The sequence below is a fragment of the Zonotrichia albicollis genome, unplaced genomic scaffold (assembly GCF_047830755.1).
Source record: "Zonotrichia albicollis isolate bZonAlb1 unplaced genomic scaffold, bZonAlb1.hap1 Scaffold_121, whole genome shotgun sequence".
Lineage (NCBI taxonomy): Eukaryota > Metazoa > Chordata > Aves > Passeriformes > Passerellidae > Zonotrichia > Zonotrichia albicollis.
This window is the reverse complement of record NW_027428348.1, coordinates 583,131-598,685: the sequence shown is the minus strand read 5'-3', so window position 1 is coordinate 598,685 and position 15,555 is coordinate 583,131. Positions and strand designations below refer to the sequence as shown.

The 15,555-nt window shown below is 54.7% G+C and overlaps 1 pseudogene; it reads right to left on the bottom strand.

Moving 5' to 3' along the window:
• The window catches only part of LOC141727363 (uncharacterized), a 523,654-nt pseudogene that overhangs the window by 137,546 nt on the left and 370,553 nt on the right, over positions 1 to 15,555 (bottom strand).

The following is a 15,555-nucleotide window of genomic DNA, read 5'->3' as shown; positions in this document are numbered from 1 at the left end:
TGAAGTTTAACGACAGTGGGTTGCCATTAATGTCAAATAGTGAGTGACAGTATTTAGCAAGATGCCTTCCTTTTCGGCATCGAGGGCAAACAGAAATTTGATTTGCTGTCCCACAACAATCCTTTTTGAGGTGTCCTAGTTTACCACAAGCAAAGCAGACAGGCTTTTTATTAGGAACTACTTGTACAGCACTAACAGAGTTTTCCCAACGTTTTTCTTGTTTTTCTAAAAGCTTTTCAATTTTATCCATTCGTTGTGTCAAATTGTGTTCCAGTGTTTTTTTCCAAAGCATTGACCTGTGAATTTGCAGCATTTTGTGAACCCATAAGTCTACTGCAAGCTGTTAGCATCTGTGTAACTGTTGGAGGTTGATCAGGCAAAGCTAAAATAATTTTTCTACATTCATCATTAGCATTTACATAAGCAAGATTTTGAATTATATAAGAGCGGGCTTGTTCATCTGGACATTGCCTTTCAACAGCTTGAGTTAATCTATCCAAAAAAGAACCATAAGATTCAGTTTCACCTGGTTTGATCAGTGGATAAGAGCTTAGATGTGAACCCGCAGGCCCAAGTGAAAGCAAGGCCTTTCTAGCAGCATCTTTAATGTCTGCTAAAACAGGCCGAGGCAGTACAACTGCTTGATTTTCAGGCCTATTGTAAGGTGAATCACCAGCTAATTGAGCAACATCTAGATCGGCATAATCAGTATCTGCATATCCTTCAATCAACTTATTAAGTAATTTTTTCCATTGTAATTCCCATAGTAGGTACTGTGAATTGGTTAAGATCACAGTTGCCACATTCCTGCAGTCAGCAGGAACTAAATCATAAGAGTTAAAAATATTTTTCAACACACTATTAAAATAGGGAGAAGAAAATCCACTTTCTTTCAAAGCCTGTCGTAATTCCTTTATATCATGGTGATTGAGTCTTTCATATTTTGGATTTCTATCATTTCTTCCATATTTTACTGGTAAAGCAAGATATTGTTTCTTTAAATCTGAATCTTTTTCTAGTTTCTGATTAATGTATGACCAATCCGGTAATTTTAATGGAGAATCAAAATTGTCACTTTGATCAATGACAGTTTGAATATTCCCTTTGCTTCTAATGAATACATTTTCTGATCCTGAAAAATCATTAAATCTAAACCTTCCAGGCATTCTGCCCAGATCCAAATTCCTGACAGGAACACTGTACTCTTGTCCAGGAATTCTGCCAATTCTGGGAGCTCGGCCAGCTCCAGGAGGCCGGCCAACCTGATCATGAGAACACACCTCTAAATTTTTTGCAGAAACCTCCAAGCAACACGCCCTCCTTGGGACCCTGCCATGAGAGGCAGGGGTGGACTCCAACAAACAACACGCCTCCTCCGAAGCCCGGCCCAAAGGGGCCGAGACAGAGGCGTGTTCCCCTGTTCTGGGAACATTGCCACATTTTAACCTTGAATTCGCTACTTTACCACAAGTTTCACATTGTCTCCCTGCCAAGAAAAACTCAGCTGGAGAGTCCCCAAATCCAGATTTTAAACTTACATGGTTTTGTTTTAAAATACAAGAATTAGGATCACAAGAATGAGGAAAAAACTCAACCCATGTTTTTTCAGGTTTTTGAGAGTTGTCCAGCCTTTCAAAGGACTCCACCCTTTGAATTAAAGCCAATTTTTCTTTCTCTGTATCTATGGATTGACAAATACCAGAAAAACCAGGTTTTTGCTTAACTGAAAAAGAATTCCCAGAATCCCCAGGCATCCGACATGTTTGCATTGAACCTGGAAACAAAGTTTCCCGAGTGGAAGACACACCCTCAGTTTCCACTTCAGGCATAACAGAGTCTAAATCAGTTTTCAGTGTCCCTGCACAAACAATCTTAGGAAATACATTCACTTTTTCATTTACATTTTCTATACATTTTGTCCCTTCCCCCTTACAAGAGTCACATATTTTTACATTAACAGAACAACGTGAAGAAGAGTCCGAAAAAGTCTCATTTTTTCCCAGAGAGAGAGAAGGAAGATTTTTCTCAGCAGAGTTCAAATCAGCATTTGAAACAACATTTGTTACATTCTCCGAAACACACACAGTCTCCGATTTACTGGAATTTAAAGAAACAGAGTCAGAAGCTTTGTTTTCTGAGTCAGAGCTCACCTTATTATTGTCAGTTTGTTTAGAACATTCCATCAGGGCTCTCGAAATAGGCATCAATACTCTTAGGCTTTCATCTTTTTTGAGAGTGACTAGATTACAAATTCTCCAGTTTATCTGATCCCAAAATTGAAAAGTAAAGGCAGACTGTAAATTTAAATCTTGCGTATTTGCTTTAACGCATATAAGTAAGTTTTTAAGTTCAGTTTTTGAAACTTCAGAGTGCCCTTTCTCTTGTAACATTGTCTCTAATTGATAAAAAACATCCCATTCAACTTTTGACAAGTTCGTTCCCATTTTTGTTTTATCTTAACACAAAAACTCGTTACTCAAGCGCTCTACCGAGATTATATACTCACTTTCTTGGCTTCGGCGGGAGAGATGAAAGAGCGTCCTCTTGATTAACACTTGAGTCTCCGCGGCTGGTAAATCCACGATTTATCCTTTATCTTCTTCTATGTCCTCACACGGGGCACCAATTATCGGGGTAACAGGGCAGCTATAGATCCAATGGTGTCAGGAACCCACGTCTTAAGAGAGTAACCCACTTGCCGCGCAAAAAGTCCAAATATGGACAACACTGGACAAATCCAGATCAGCTTTTCTATATTGTTAGCACATAAGTCTCAGAACATGGTGACAATGGAACTAGATGTTAACAGTTCGCTGGCATACCAGGAAATGCCCCCGAAGGTGGGGTAATACGGAATGACATAAAATCATTTCAGTTTGGATTACAGCCAATCACACAAAAACAAGACATATTGACAAGCTTTCCATCCCACCTTATAAAACACAAGTAATGGTAGTTAAAACAAAGAATATCCCAAAAGAAACAAAGAACAGAGTTCTATTCAAGGAAACCTTCTAAAGATATATATTAAATAAACTTGTTGCCATACTACAGCCAAATTTACACAATCCTATAGTAATTTCTCACGTCTACTGTTTGGGAAACTTTTCTGCTTCCTTGGGAAATTTTTCTGCTGTAACAGAACTTCGGGCCACATCCTGAGGCCTAGATAAAATTTTTTAACCATTTCCGAAAAACCCTCTGACTTGGTGGATTCCAACATCTGGGCACTGGCCCTATTTCCAGTGTCCTGATTTCTTACAAGATGCACATTGATTTGCATCCAGCTTACTCTCTGGCAGCTTTGAACCTCCTCTGCCTCTGCTATTTTTGCCCCAGCCTCTGCTTCAACCACGCCTACATCCGTCCTCTCCCTGGTGCTGATCCAGAGCTGCCACCATGGCTGCAGGGAGCTCTTTTCCTTTTTCCCTCTCTTGATCTTCGTACACTTACTGCTTCTGATGTAGTGTCTGAAAGCTTGCGTCACTGCTCAATGTTCTTCGAACAATTCTCAAACTCAGACGGGCTTGGTGCTGTGACCATTTCCCTGGGGTGTTCCAGTTTGTGTTTATTTATCAGTTCCCGTAGAATGGTTTGTTTTCATGTACCCCGTATTTTCCCCAATTTGGTTTACCCCTAGGTTCTGCCCTTCCTCAAAGCTGTCCCTCATGCCATTCCCCACTCTTTGTTCCAGCTCCTTCCCTGCCTCTCAAGATAATCCAGCTCTTTATTCCTGAACCTTCCCTGTCACTTTTGCCTTGGACCAATCCCTGTCTGCAGCACCCCTTTGGAATTCCTCTGTTGCTGGAAGCCCCACTGGCCCACGTGACCTACCCTCTCCTCCCATCTGTCCTAATTAGTCCCAAGCAACTGATGGAATCCCCTCGCTCCTCCCCTGCAGATTCCTTATTGCTCAATCGTTTGGATCCACCCCCTGAGTTGTACCCCGATAAAATCCCGTGCACAGAAGTGCTGGCGGCTCTTTGCTGCCCAATCCTTCCCTTGGAATAAGCCTTGGCCTGTGGAACCTCACACTCGAGGAGCCTCCTCCTTCTCTTTGGCCTGCTCCGTGCTGCAGTTAGTGGATCCTGAAGCACTGAGCGGTGGCTCACCAGGGTCAGCCGCGGGCAGCACCCAAGCCTTGGCCGTTCCCCGCTCCTGGCGCAGCGCCGCAGTTTTCCCAAGAGCCAGCCCGGGCTCCGCTGGGCTGCGTCAACGGGGAGCCCGTCCCAGTGCCTGACTGTGCTCTGGGTGAAAAACCTTGATCTGATACGGAAATGAAACTTGCCCTGTGCCAGCTCCCTGCCCTTTTCTCCGGTCCGATCACTGGTGCCAGCAGTGACGAGAGCTGCGGCAGCCCCTCTGATTCCTCTCAGGAGGATGTTGAAGACCACAATGACGCCCTTCACTCTCCTCCAGGCTGAACAAAGTGGCTTCAGCTGCATCTAGGGCTTCCCCTCCAGGCCACACTCCATCCTTGCAGTCCTCCTTTGCATTCTGGCTAATGGGTTCATATCTTTTGATATTGTACTGCCCAAAAGTGCGCCCGTCTGCTTCCAGCGCTTCTCTTGGCTGCTGCTTCAGGGTGTGGGCACCATCATCAGTGACACAGAAGAGCTTCTCCTCCCAGAGTTGTCCTTATCCTCCGCACTTCCACGTCTCTGCCTTGATGTTCACTGGGGAACTTGCAACTTTGTGGCCGCTCATTGCTGTGCTCAGCAGGGATACACTTTTGTTTGGACACCAGCTGCCAGAGCAAAACATGCAGCAACTGAAGCTGAGAAATGCAGAGGCTGGGCAGATTCCGTTTTTTCCAGAATGTGGGAAGGAGAGTGAGAAAAGCACAAGGAAATTTCAGACTGTTAACTTTGCAATCTAATTGCCCTGGGTAACTCAGCAATGGATGGTGCTCTGGTGCTACTGCCAATGCCTTCCATGAGAAAATTCATTTGAGGAAGGAGCAACATCATCTGACGGAGACCAAGTGTGCCAGCAGTTGCTCCAGGTGCTCCTGCCATCAGCCCCTGCAGGATAGAGGCACAGCCCCCAAGGCACGTGGCCTTTGGCTCCTTCTGGCACAGAAAGCCCCCAGGGGCCACAGGTCTCTGGGGCAGGAGACGGGCACCAGCGCTGCCAGGGCTCGGGGGCTGGCAGGTCTCCTTGGCCGGGGACTCTGCCACATGTGCTGATGTCAGCGCTCTCCGGGCCCAAGACCTCAGAGCAGCATTGGTGCCCGGGCCCACACGTTCCTTGTGCGTGTCACACCGGCAGCTTTAGGACGGCCAGCAGCCGGGACGTGTCCCAAGGAGGCCGTGCCAGCTTCCCTGCAAGGCCCCGTGCCCTTCCCAGAACGGCTGCGTCGGCAGCCCTGGGGGCTCCTTCTGCTGCCCTGAGGCCACAGAGCATGGCAGCGTTTGCTGATGCTCTGAGCCCTTCTTAAAGATCCTGTCGGCCCTGCTTAGACTCCTGGGGCCAGCCGTTCCTTCCAAACTGGGCCACTTTGGGTGGGCTGGGCGTGGCCCCAGGGCAGGCGGCAGTGTGTGCAAGGGCCCTTGGTGACACGCACACTCACTGAGACATGGAACGGGTGTCCAAGGGCCCTTTGTGACACGGGGTGACATAGGAGCTGGAGGTGACAAGAGCACACCACAGTGCTCAGAGCACGCGACGGGACAGGACGGGACAGAGCGGTGCCGTGAGGAGGCCCCGCACAGCGCGCCTGTTTGCGTCCCACCCTGAGCTTTTCTGAAGCCTTGTTCCTGCAGCTGAGCTCCAGGCCAGACCACAGGACTTGCTGACCCGTGGTCTCCCTGAGGCTTCTCTTCTGCAGGCGCCCTTGAGGCCATATCATAGTCCTTTGTCAGGAGTCCCCTGTCCTTGTGGCAGGGGCCCTTGAGACCGAGGGCAGGACTTGCTGTCCTGTAGCCTTCCTGAGGCTTCTTACTTGAAGGTGCCTTCCAGGCCCCACTGCAGGACTTGCTGACTTGGAGCTTTTCCAAGGCAACTCTCCTGCAAATAGCCACAAATCCAGGCAGAGACATGGAGCAGAGACACCTGGCAGTGCCTGAGCTGGCCTGGGTGGAGGAGGAGGAAGAAGGCCCTGCAGCTGCCCCGGCACAGCAGACTGAAGAGGTGGTGCCGTTCCAGCCACCGCAGGAGGGCGAGTGGCAGAGCTGGGCCACAGGACTGGTGCCTGCTGCCAGCTTGGACCCCATGCCGTGCCGTGCCGTGCCGTGCCGTGCTATCCCCTGGGGACATGCCCACGGACAGGACGGAAGAGGGGCCGGGCAGAAACCCCGCAGTGGCCGTGCTCCATCCCCTGGGGCATCCCGGGGCTCTCTCTGCCTGGGGATGGCAGGGCTGGGCCGTGTTGTCCGGCCTCTCCCGCAGCCCCTCATCTCTGGCTGCGCTCGCTCTTTGCCAGATGCAGCCCTGGAGCGCACACAAGAGCAGGAGTCCAGCCGTGGCCGCTTCCGCAGGACAGCGCAGGTACCTGCAGCCACCCCCACCTGGGCTGGGCCTGCTGTCCCTGCTCAGCCCAGCACCGTGTGTGCAGCACTGCATGCAACATGCCCGGCTTCTTGCCCTTCTCCTACAGTTTGTTTGCAACTTCCTCAAGAGAATTGAAGAGGAAGAGACCATCGCCGCGGGAGTAGGCCTCAGACCATACTCGCCCATCTTCCTAAGCAAGACCGGTGCTGCCCTGCTGTGTATGCTTGTAGAGGAAGATTTTTACACTCCAAAGCAAGTAAGCAGCCTGTGGCCAGGCTTTGATCCTCCCAGCAATTGCTTGGCCTCCCAATCCACGCATGCTGCTTGCTGGGAGCCTTTCAGGCCACATGGCAGTGGGGTGGGAAGGGAAGCACTCCTCTGGGGAAGCTGGGAAGATTGCTCCCTCTGGCAGCATTCCAAGTCTCCCCGTGCCTTCTCCAGGTGCCTGCCATGGTGAGCTACATCCACCAGTGGCTCATGGCCAATGATTCTGCTGAGCACAGGCTGGACAAGACCCTGCTGCATCTCACCCAAGCACAGCCAAATGACGCAGTGATGACGCTCCTGCGTGTGGCCCCGTCCTGTGACAGGTATGGGGCCCACCTGCCCACAGGGCTCAGGCCTCCCCAGCCCATCACCCTGCACAGCCTGCCCCAGGTGTCGCAGCAACAGAGAGTTCCAGGGCCCTCTGGATGCTCCCTTTCCCAGCCCTGCCATGTCAGCCCCTGAGCCTGCTGCCATGCTCCCTTGCCGCCTCTCAGGGCTCTGTCCCCACAGGGCTGGGCTGTCTGGCTGCTGCTGGCAGGGGGGCAGTAGGCAGAGGCAGAAATGGCAGCCGGCTCAGCTGCCCCCGCTGCTGTGTCTGAGACCCCCCTGAGACACAGCTCTAACCCCACAGACCTGCCATGGCCATGTGGAAGACCATCATGGGCTCAGCCAGGACTGCGGAGCTGGTGCAGCTGATCCTCCTCGATGTGCTGGGGAGCTGGCCAGAGTACAGCACCTGCACCTCCAATGGGGACCAAACGGCTGTCTTTGCCCTGGCTGTGAGTTTCTGCAACTGGCCTTTGCAGGCCCCAAGGCTGCCTCTGCAGCAGCTCTCCATCCTCCTTCCCCCACTGCATCTCCCTGCCTCAGGCGCTGGCCTGAAACCTGGCCCAGGGGCAGCTTCAGGCCCACCAGGCCCCGTCGTGCTCCCCCTGCCATGGTCTCTCCCGGCCTCTCCCTGCCACGCTCGCGCCCTGCCACACACACACCTCGGCACTGAGTGCTGTCTCGGGGGGCTTTGTCCTTTGCAGGCAACTGTGGTGATGTGGAAGATCCTCCAGGTGCCCTGTCTCCCACGGATCTTGAAGGTGTATTTCCCCCGCCTATTTGTGCATCTGCTATTCCAAGTGTTCTTCAGCACTCTGGATATGCCAGAGGAGGTCGACACCTTCTGGAAGGGATGCCAGGAAGAGCACGGCCTTGCCACCAGCCCCAACAGGTGCTCCATCCCACTCCTCCTGTCCCTGCCACGTGGCCTGCCGAGGAGCCAGTGCTGCCAGTGTGACCTGGGCTTTGCTGTGCACACAGGTTTGCTGTGCGCACCCTCAAGTCCCTGCTCTGCCTTCTCCGCTGCGAGGATGTGGTGGTGGCAATGGAGCGCAGGTGTGCCTGGGACACGCTGCTCTCTCTTGACACTCACCACTTTGCCGTGGCTCTGCTTGCCAGGTGAGACCCCCTTCTCCCCACTGCCTCTGACATTGCTGCTCTGTGCCCAGGTGCCCCACAAAGTGTCCGTGGTGGCCATGGCTCAGAGGGCCTTGTCACTCAGGGACGGCCAAGCAGGCTGGAAAAGGCTGGCAGAGGAGGGTGCCCATGAGCAACCAACTCCCAAATGGCCCACGTCCCCTTGCTGGAAGGGGACTGGGGAAAGATGAGAACTGGGTGAGTCACACCTGGCAGAGGTTTGCCCCACTGCATCAGGGTCTTGTTTCCTTTTTCCCCTCTTCAGAGAAATTCGCCGCTTAGCCATCCACTTTTGTTCCGCGGTTGCATTCTACCTGCTCGCCCTGCTCGGCAAAGAGATGCCATACTGGGATTTCCCTGCCCTGGCATTCCTTGTGGAGGTGAGCCACAAGGCCAGCGCTGCCTGGCTGAGCGGCCTCCCAGCCCTCTGGCCTCTGGCAGCCACAGCTGCCAGGACAGTGCCCGTGCCCTGCGCTGCTGCCTGGGCCCGGCCCTGTGCGCTTCTGGGCTCCTGCCGGCCGGCTCCCCTGTCACTGCCCTGTGCCTTTCAGGTCCTCGAGTGCCTGGACTTGAGGGAATGCAGTGACAGTGTTCTGGAGATCCTGGCACAGAACCTGCAGAGCGAGCACATGGCCAGGCGTTACTTGGCACTCCGAGGCCTCGTAGTGCTGGGCAAGAATCCCTTGATGGTGAGAAGGGGGCACTGGCTGAAGCCGTGCAGGCAGCAGCGTGGGGCTGGGCAACGCAGTGGCTTGGCCTTGCCTGGGCTTCGGCCGCTGGGGCAGCTCTTCCCATCTCTCCTGCTTCCCACTTCAGCTGCCCCAGTGCTTCGGGACAGGCCTTTGGCCTCTGGGCCCTGCAGCAGCAGGGCGGCCTTTCACAAAGTCCTGTTCCGCACAGGCTGAACAAATGCGGAGCCTGACTGAAAGTCTAGTGGAGCTCCTGGAGGAAAATGACAGCGACATGATCAGGATGAGCATTCTTCTACTCAGATATTTGCTCCTTGAGAATGGTGCTCCAATAGCCACCCCCATCGCCCTGCAGCTGGCTGAGGCGCTCCTGCCACTCTTTGACAGTGTAAGGCTCTGCGCCCACAGCCACAGCCACTGGCTGGTGGCCGGAGCCTTGGTGCCCTGTGCAGATGCACGCCTGTGCCCTGGGGGGCCTGAAGCAGCTGATGCTCAGGTCTTTTGCCCTTTCCTTTCATCCAGGATGATATCCAGGTGCAGCTGAGCTCCATGGCTCTCTTCCAAGAGATGCTGGACTTATTAACAGAAGAGGGAAGAAAGGCCTTCAAGTCCCACGTGCGCCAGAGCCTGCTCCCTCTCTACTTCCACTGCCATGATGAGAATCAGACTGTTGCTGAGGTCAGCACTTGTGGCCAGCTGCTGTGCCCCTGGCAGGGCCTTGGGCTGCCTCCTGCCCTGGCACCTTGTGGGCTGCAGCCTCCTCCAGCCTGTGCCACTGGGATGCTCCTGTGCCCTGGACTGTGGGGCCATCTGTGCACGTCTGTCCCTCTCCAGGCCTCCCGGGAAACGCTGCATTCCTCAGCCAGATTCCTGAAGAGGAGGGATATAGAACAAATGCTACACGTGGATCAGAGCTTTGGGGAGTGCCTGGTAAGTACAGCACAGATCGCCCAGCCTCAGCATGGTGAAGGTCACTGAGGGCGGTGCTCAGTGTGCGGGGCTAACAGCTGTGCCCGCTGCTGCAGCCAGAGGCCGCGGGCCGCGCGGGCTCTTCTCCAGGCTCCCGTGGGCCTGAGTCGGGTGCCCACGGAGCCCCGGCCCGGCGGGGCTGCGGGGCGGCACCACGGCTCCCCGGGCAGCAGCCGGCCCTCTGCCCCTCCCCTCGGGAGCCCTTGGCCAGCGGCTGCTGGCCGCGCCTCAGGGCTGTGCGCGCAGGCGAGGCCGGCGATGGGCGCAGGCGGCGCCCGGCCCAGGAGCTGAGCCCGCGCCAACCCTTCCCTCCTGCCGCTCTCTCCAGCTGGCAGAGGACAGGAGCCGAGCGGCCGAGCACCTGCGCCGGGCGCTGCACTACCTGCAGAGCTCACAGGAGTCCCTGCGAGAGGCGGCCGTCAGGTTCATGGGTGAGTCCCGAGCCCGGGCTCCTCCCCGGCCCGCCTGCTCGGCAGCTCGGCCCCGGCCCCGCCTGCTGCCCCGGCAGCGCCAGCCCGGCCCGGCGCCGTGGAGCCCCGCCTGGCCTGGGCATTGCTGCTGCCGCCCTCTGGCAGCCGTGCCCTGGGGCGGCAGCATGCGGCACGGGCCCGGGCTGAGCTCTGCCTGGCCGGCAGCCCGTGTGGCCACAGCGCCGGCAGCGCCGCTGGCAGGGAGCTGTGCCGCTGGGGCCGTGACAGGCTCTGTGTTCACAGGCATGGCCGGGCGGCACCTGAGGGGGCAGCAGCAAGAGCTCCAGCTGATCTGCACGGGTGAGTGAGTGAGTGAGGGCAGCGGGCTGACCGCGGGGGCTGCAGGGGGCAGCTGCAAGCCCTGCCGCGGCTGCGGAGGGATCTGCACCCGTGGGCAGAGCATACAGAGATATCAGGGCTACGTGTGGCATTCGTGGCCAGCAACTTCGGGCTGATCCCCTTGCTCCCTGCTCCCTTCCGGCCATGGCAAGAGACGACGGGGATGGCACTGGCAGGGGACTCTCCTCGGCTCCCTGCATATGCGGGATCTGACCTTGCCTCTGTTCCTCTTGCTTGCAGCCCTTGAAGGAATGGCGTATGACAGCAGTCCTGCAATCAGAGATGCTGCAGTAGAATTTTGTGTAGTTCTCCGGGCTCTTGAGAGAGCTCCCTACTCCCCATGGCAGAAGCTGCGAGATCGATTCCGCAGTGCATGGAGGAAACGGCCTCGTCTTTGCTGCACTGCCTTACTGTTCTGCTGCAGCTCCCCGGAGAGGTGATCTGCAGCACTCAGTCTGCTTGGGCCATTTGAGCCAGCAGCAATTTTCTTTGTCTTCTTCCCGATTTTTCTCTTTGTATTTTCGTTGGTTTTGATTGTGTAAATATAAAATAGCTTACAATACACAGAGTCCCAGGATCTTTCTTTTCCTGCGCAAGGTCTGTAGGGCATAGGGGGAGCGGGACGCAAGGGTGCTTCTGCTCAGCCAGCTGTCTAGCCATGCAGTGTTGCAGGGAAAATGGCCAGAAGCCTTTTGGCCTTTGGTGGTTCTGCTGAAGCCTTTGTGCTGCCCACAGAGCGGCTGGGCAAGGGCCGGAGCTGCGGGGAACCCTCCCAGAGCGGTGCCTGGAGATGGCCACCAGCTCTGTGCCGGACAGGAAGGGCCATCCGTGTCCTCGTGCCCGTCTGCTGCTGGCTGCAGTGCTGAGGGCTCCCAGGTGCCTCTGGATGGGGCTCCTCTGGAGCTGCTGTGGGGCTGCGGCGCTGCTGCCGGCAAGCTTGGCCAGGCTGGGGGAGACCCTGAGGGGCTGAGGCACTGCTAAGCCCTGAGCAATTGGCTGGCAGAGGCCATAAGGAGCCCCCTGGCAGCCGCCTTGATCCCGACAGCCGGCTGCTCTGGCGCTTCCAGGTCGCTGGCCGGTTGGAGGGACGCCCTGGGATCAGGCGTGGAACCCTGGTCCTGGCCTTTCAGGGCTGTGAGGCCAGCTGTTGTGGGGCTGGGTGGGTGCCCTCCCAGTGCTCCAGACTGGAGCCCCCCGCCCCTCAGCCTTAGGCGTTGAGCTCCACTGCCTGATATCCAAGTCTTGTTCCTCTTGCTGTGGGGGAGGCTGAGCTCTGTGACTTTAGGCCCCATGGAGCCAGAAGAGCAGCAGCTTTGAGCCCACAGGGGCCACAGAAAGGCCCTCTTGGACCACGGACATTCCTGTCCTGCCCAGGCCAGGGACACATGAGAATGCAGCAGGCACCTCAGGGTGCCACGCTGCCTTTGCCCTGGGCCACCTCCCTGTGCTGTGCACGGCTGGCTCTTTGCTTTGCTGCTCTCGGCCTTGTGTCGTGGTACCCATTTGGCTGCCTGCAGCCAGGGGCAGCCCTATCAGGAGGGTGAAAGGCCCCGTCTCCAACATCTCAAGGGGGAAATGGAGCTCTCCCAGCCCTCAGCCCACGCTGTAAGCACAGCAGAGCCTCTTCCCCAGCCCCGTTGGCTTTCTGCCTGCTTCTGGTCCCTGGCCACCATGACCCACTGCACTCGCTCTGAGTCACCTACAGCATGCCTGGTGCCTCTTGATTTGCTGACCCTGGCATGTGAGGCTCACCGAGGGAAAGGTGGCTGTCCCAATGCTGAGGGCACACGTGGCTCACTGAGCAGACTTGAGGCTTCCCCAGCAGCTTGCAGGTGCCCTATGTGTCATGTTACAGTGCTTGTGCTCCTGCCTCTTCCTGTCCCTCTTCTCACCCTCACCCAAGCTGCACCCTCTGACCTACCTTCAATGAACCCTGTTGCATCAGACACGGTGTCAAGAGCCCTCCTTCGGCTGCCGGTCGAGCGCACGTTACAACCTCCGGGCCTGGGAGCAAGGTGGGCTGGGGGAGCTGGTCTCTCAGACCAAGAGGGAACGGCTCTCGACAGCACCTGCCCATGGACATTCCTCGCACCAAATAAAATCATCTCCAAGTTTAGCTAGTAAGCTAGTAAGGTATAAACCATTCATTGCCTGGAAATGTGGCACTAGTCTCTGAGTTCCATTAGGTTTCTTTATTGCTGATCTAGCAGTATTACATTTTGACTGCCATTCTTCCAATAGTCCTGATGACAGGGATTTTATTGACTGTTGGCTCTATTCCTTTCCTAGCTGCTAATCTTCAAGGGTATTGCTTTCTGACTACAGCCCTAACTCTTGTCTGTAGCTCAATTTTCATGGGGTCTGCTGGTTTTGATTTTCCTGGGCTATCAGTATCCCATACTCTTGGGTACACCTGATTCAACACTTGCTCTAACTAGTTCTTCTTGTTTGTTGGTCTGGTGTCAATTGTCAGTCCTACTGCTAAAACCGCTCATTTGTCTTCAGGTACCTTCCATTGAAGTTTTCTTTTTCTAAACGGAACTGTTGCTTCTAAATTTTCAAGCAAATCTCTGCACAGGACAGATTTGGGTGAGTTTGGTGTAGAAAGAAACTGATGTATTCCCATTTTCTTCTTGATTTTACATCAAAGTGGTTTCAGGAAGAATGCATTTTCTGGCTGCCCTATAGTTGCTCCTATTGCTTGAAGATAGTTTTCACTTTTGGGTATCAGTGCTTGATTCAAGAGTGAAAATGTGTCTCCACTATTTCTTAAAATTTCAACTTCTTCATCATTCTTTAGCTGTATTTTAAACAGTGGCCTGCTAGGGTAAGAATTGCCAGTCTCGGTCATTTCTTATCATCTAGAGTGGCTGCAAGAGTTTTGTGTGCTTTGTCTGCTAACTCTGGCCACTGGCCCTATTTCCAGTGTCCTGATTTCTTACAAGATGCACATTGATTTGCGTCCAGCTTGCTCTCTGGCTGCTTTGAACCTCCTCTGCCTCTGCTATTTTCGCCCCTGCCTCTGCTTCAACCACGCCTACATCCGTCCTCTCCCTGCTGCTGATCCAGAGCTGCCACCATGGCTGCAGGGAGCTCTTTTTCTTTTTCCCTCTCTTGACTTTGGTACACTTTCTACTTTTGATGTAGTGTCTAAAAGCTTGCGTCACTGCTCAATGTTCTTCGAACACTTCTCAAACTCAGACGGGCTTGGTGCTGTGACCATTTCCCTGGGGTGTTCCAGTTTGTGTTTATTTATCAGTTCCCGTAGAATGGTTTGTTTTCATGTACCCCGTATTTTCCCCAATTTGGTTTACCCCTAGGTTCTGCCCTCCCTCAAAGCTGTCCCTCATGCCATTCCCCACTCTTTGTTCCAGCTCCTTCCCTGCCTCTCAAGATAATCCAGCTCTTTATTCCTGAACCTTCCCTGTCACTTTTGCCTTGGACCAATCCCTGTCTGCAGCACCCCTTTGGAATTCCTCTATTGCTGGAAGCCCCACTGGCCCACGTGACCTACCCTCTCCTCCCATCTGTCCTAATTAGTCCCAAGCAACTGATGGAATCCCCTCGCTCCTCCCCTGCAGATTCCTTATTGCTCAATCGTTTGGATCCACCCCCTGAGTTGTACCCCGATAAAATCCCGTGCACAGAAGTGCTGGCGGCTCTTTGCTGCCCAATCCTTCCCTTGGAATAAGCCTTGGCCTGTGGAACCTCACACTCGAGGAGCCTCCTCCTTCTCTTTGGCCTGCTCCGTGCTGCAGTTAGTGGATCCTGAAGCACTGAGCGGTGGCTCACCAGGGTCAGCCGCGGGCAGCACCCAAGCCTTGGCCGTTCCCCGCTCCTGGCGCAGCGCCGCAGTTTTCCCAAGAGCCAGCCCGGGCTCCGCTGGGCTGCGTCAACGGGGAGCCCGTCCCAGTGCCTGACTGTGCTCTGGGTGAAAAACCTTGATCTGATACGGAAATGAAACTTGCCCTGTGCCAGCTCCCTGCCCTTTTCTCCGGTCCGATCACTGGTGCCAGCAGTGACGAGAGCTGCAGCAGCCCCTCTGATTCCTCTCAGGAGGATGTTGAAGACCACAATGACGCCCTTTACTCTCCTCCAGGCTGAACAAAGTGGCTTCAGCTGCATCCAGGGCTTCCCCTCCAGGCCACACTCCATCCTTGCAGTCCTCCTTTGCATTCTGGCTAATGGGTTCATATCTTTTGATATTGTACTGCCCAAAAGTGCACCCGTCTGCTTCCAGCGCTTCTCTTGGCTGCTGCTTCAGGGTGTGGGCACCATCATCAGTGACACAGAAGAGCTTCTCCTCCCAGAGTTGTCCTTATCCTCCGCACTTCCACGTCCCTGCCTTGATGTTCACTGGGGCGCTTGCAACTTTGTGGCTGCTCATTGCTGTGCTCAGCAGGGACACACTTTTGTTTGGACACCAGCTGCCAGAGCAAAACATGCAGCAACTGAAGCTGAGAAATGCAGACGCCGGGCAGATTCCGTTTTTTCCAGAATGTGGGAAGGAGAGTGAGAAAAGCACAAGGAAATTTCAAACTGTTAACTTTGCAATCTAATTGCCCTGGGTAACTCAGCAATGGATGGTGCTCTGGTGCTACTGCCAATGCCTTCCATGAGAAAAATTCATTTGAGGAAGGAGCAACATCATCTGACGGAGACCAAGTGTGCCAGCAGTTGCTCCAAATGCTCCTGCCATCAGCCCCTGCAGGAAAGAGGCAGAGCCCCCAAGGCACGTGGCCTTTGGCTCCTTCTGGCACAGAAAGCCCCCAGGGGCCACAGGTCTCTGGGGCAGGAGACGGGCACCAGCGCTGCCAGGGCTCGGGGGCTGGCAGGTCTGCTTGGCCGGGGACTCTGCCACACCT